The sequence below is a fragment of the Stegodyphus dumicola genome, chromosome 2, assembly GCF_044657685.1.
Source record: "Stegodyphus dumicola isolate Sdum_Otavi_A_Nest chromosome 2, ASM4465768v1".
Taxonomy (NCBI): Eukaryota; Metazoa; Arthropoda; class Arachnida; order Araneae; family Eresidae; genus Stegodyphus; species Stegodyphus dumicola.
Genome location: NC_140769.1, coordinates 181,265,199 through 181,269,182, shown reverse-complemented (window position 1 = coordinate 181,269,182; position 3,984 = coordinate 181,265,199). Strand labels below are relative to the sequence as shown.

General features: G+C 34.8%; 1 non-coding gene across 1 annotated transcript; it reads left to right on the top strand.

Moving 5' to 3' along the window:
* Positions 1–400: 400 nt before the first annotated feature.
* TRNAA-CGC (transfer RNA alanine (anticodon CGC)) lies at positions 401–473 on the top strand. The gene has a single exon. It is a non-coding gene; the product is annotated as a tRNA-Ala (tRNA).
* The last annotated feature ends 3,511 nt before the right edge of the window (positions 474–3,984 follow it).

The following is a 3,984-nucleotide window of genomic DNA, read 5'->3' as shown; positions in this document are numbered from 1 at the left end:
TTAATCTCAATACGGTGCCAAGAATTTTAATCTCAATATGATGCCTACTATCCAAGTACACTTGGCAATTCATTTACAGATTTAACATTTAGTAGGACTGTATCTGAATACATCTTATAAGGTATTTCTCCCGCCTTCTTAGCATGCCTTCATGATACAGTGGTCAGCGCGCTCAACGCGTATTTGAGAGTCCCGTGGCTCGAGTCCCGGTGAAGGCGCTGCTCATTTTTCACGTCTCCTGCTCCGAAATAACCTAATGTCTCCATAGTGGCGCTGGAACTAAAAGGTGGTGGATGACGATTCTCCACCACCAGGATTTAGCGATTGGGTCCTCTCATCCCCAGTCGCTGTTTAGAAGGGGGAGTATATAAGGTATTTCTCCCGCCTTCTTTCGCCGCGTGCTTTCGTGGTGTAGCGGTCAGCACGCTCGACGCGCATTCGAGAGGTCCGTGGTTCGAGTCCACGCGGGGGCATTCCTCAGTTTACATTTTTTCATGCTTCGAAATAGCCTAATGTTTATACAATCTTAAATTGTGTATCTTATTTCTCATATCATCGACCAATTTTACATAGGGTCATTTTGAAAGAATAAATGTAATAAAAAATAAAATATATGAGTGTGTAAAATCTTTGTTGGTTTTATTTGTTCTATATCCTCATACTTCTATTAGTAATCTTACGCTTTAAACAAAAGTGGCTGTTTAAACTAAAAGAGAAAGCCTACCGTCATTTTTTTTTTCAACTATAACGTCGTAAAAGGGCGACGTAATGTCAAAAGAAACTAGAATTAAATTTTAATGAGAAAAATCGCCGAGTTCACTGAGTGAAAAATTCCTGAGAAAATCTCGTTACTAAATATTTAGTTACAGAATATAAAGCAGTTTTTATTTGTCCAAATTTTGGTTTCCTTCTGCTTTTCTTCTATCTCACGCTGAATCATTTCATTCTGCCACAGAAAAAGCATTTCGTTCATTTAATGTTGTAAAGAATATTAGATGTTTTCATAGCTCAAAATGAGAAAAATCGACTATGCTTTCCCCGAGAATCGAACCACTGAATTTTCAGCTACTAGCTGGATATGCTAACCACAACAGTGCGAAGTGCGTAAAGGAGGAATGTCACGTTTCCTTACCTTCCTCATCCTTATCATAAATCAAAAGCCGACTGGCGAAATCAGGTTCACTCAGCCAAATCGAGTGACGAGTAGTCATCTATTACGCTTTAATTTGGGAGATACTGCAGAAACTTTGTTTTTGCAGATGGAAATATAAAACTTCGGAGATACTCTTGCTGAGAGTCGAACAGCGATCTTTCAGTTGCCAAATAGATGTACTAACAGGATGATCTATACTTGACTGGCTGTGTTAATCACTACACAACAGATATATACGAAAGGCACACATTTCAGATCTTTATAAAGTTAATTCTTCGTGTCTCTTGCTCAAGAATTCCCTTATTTGAAAGCTTTTTATATTGAAAAATCTTTCTCCTCCTATTTTTGATGACGCTTTTAAAAATTTTCCACCTAACACTATAAAATTTGCTGTTAAAAACAATCAGAGTAATCTCGCTTATCAAGGTTTTCCCTCTCTGTTTCTCTGTTAACTATAAAATTTCTCAGATTTTCCGGATATGGAAAATGCAAATTAAACTTTGCAACTAATTTTCTCTATTATGCATGCAAAGCCACTAAAATTTATGCCTTGACTCATTTGCTGACTCGCGACCCACTGTTTAGAAACCACTACACTAAGATATTGTTCATCTTATGGAGCGATTTACATGAAGTGTTTTTTCCCGTTTTGAAATGTTTTGGGGGAAGTTTAGTGTTGTCGATTCATCTCGACCGAAACGTTCACGCCTACTTGTTTCACAACTAAAGAATATCAGTTTTCTTCTGTCCAGTTCTCATCCTATTAGAAGCGTACTTTCCCGTGCTGGCTTTGTTTTTAAGAGTTTGTCTTCCAAGCATGAAAGCCAGCCCTCAAAATGATAAAGAAAAAGATTCCAAGAAAAGGCTCTTTCCGATTAGAAGGACTCCTCTCTCAAAATAAAGCCTTCGATTCCAGATATATGTAAAAACTAAACTTTTGTATCGTAATTAAAAGTAGACCAAAATCTTAACTATTTCGTCTTTTTTTATGGTATAATGCAAGTGTTTTTAAGCTATGGATGTACATTAGCATGCTATGTGTATAACTGTCAGTATATATAGTATGTATATACATTTGTCTTCACATATGCTACAAAAAATAAAAATATTTTTGACATTAAAAATGACAGCTTGAGATACTAATTAACATTTTTCCCCTTTTTTTTCAGGTGCTCTCATTCCCTCATTAAATGTGCAATTTCTGTGGTCTGACAAAACTCACTCATGATCACGGCTACCACACCGAGTCATCCTAATCTATTAGCAGGTTACCAACCTTGACAACTATCTAATTACAACCGCAAGAACAAGTCAGATTAATATCCAAATAAAATGGATTAAGTCATTTATGACGCACTACAGTTAAAAGTTTATAAAAAATCAAAAGCGAAGTTTTTTTCTTACAAAACGTTTCTAAGCATGAAGCTGATTGTGCTGGTAAGTAAGATCAAAATTACTTTCAAAACGAGATTTCTAAGTTCAAAACATGGCCAAGGTATACTAATAAATTCATAAATCACTTTTTAGGAGTACATCATCTAATTTTGAGAACAGACATAAATTTCAGGATTTAGGAAGAACTGGTTTTCAATAAGATACCTACGAGCTCTCCAGCAGAGCACAGTAAACGTTAAACTTCGTTTTTAAACTATTAAATTTACCTAAATTTCCGATTTTAGCGAATATTGTGACACAGAACCAAGAAAATCGAAAGGTAAGTTTAACTTAAATCTAACTTTCAGTAAAACTTAAGAATAATTATTTTCACAGCTGTAATGATGTAGGAATTTAAAAGAAATTAACAGATTAGATAATTTAATTGTAGCAAAGAACATCAAGGCTACTATGTACAGAAATACCTTCTCGGAGAAATTCACGATATAATTTAATGATAAGGTGAGCATGAAATAATAAATAACACATTACGCGTGAATAAAACTAATGAAACCTCATTCAGCCAATAAAACACGGGAATGGAACTTGGAGTGAGTTTTCCCGAAACTTCAGCCCTTCAGCCACTTTTCGGCCAAAAAAGAACATGAAATCTGAATTTAAACAGAAGTTTTGAAAATTTTCAAGAAACAAACACAGATTTCATATCGTGACACTCAGCCATTCATTTACCAATTTGCATAATTTCATGTATTCGACATCTAGGAATTGTAGTTTCTATTAAAATTTTAGTATATCGCAATCTTATTGGCGCTAACATTATTCATGAAATCACGATAACATACATTGCATTAAATAATTATGCATGAGTAAACAGTCCTGATATTAATCGCACAAACAATGTCCTTAATATCTTGAAATGTATTTAAACATAAATTAATCTTAAACTTTTGAACTCATCGCTAAATGCAAGAGGCTGAAGGTCACATGATCCTGAAAGCCAATAGGCTTTAATTAACAGAGGCGTTTCTTGTTTTCACGAGAGTGAGTATAAATCCTGTTTAACAGTTACACAACTAAATAAGTTGGTTTTGCCAAATCCTGTCCATCTTGGATACAAAGTCCAAAAGTAAATTAAGCACTACCACAATTCTTGGTAATAATCACAGCACTAAACACGAACACACACTGACTTGAATAGGTACTTGAGTAAATGCGGTTAAATACTTCGTAATAATAAAACTTGGATAAGAAAATAAGGTGAAAGACAATATTTACAATATATACATCACCACCACCTGAAGTTGTAGTGTATTGAACGAGGTCGTTTGACAACATTCTCCTGTGTAGGGTCACATTCAGTAAGATTTCTGATGGCAGGATAGGGAAAATTTGACATTCTCATAAAAAATATGAGCAGTAGTTAGTATTTCCTCCTG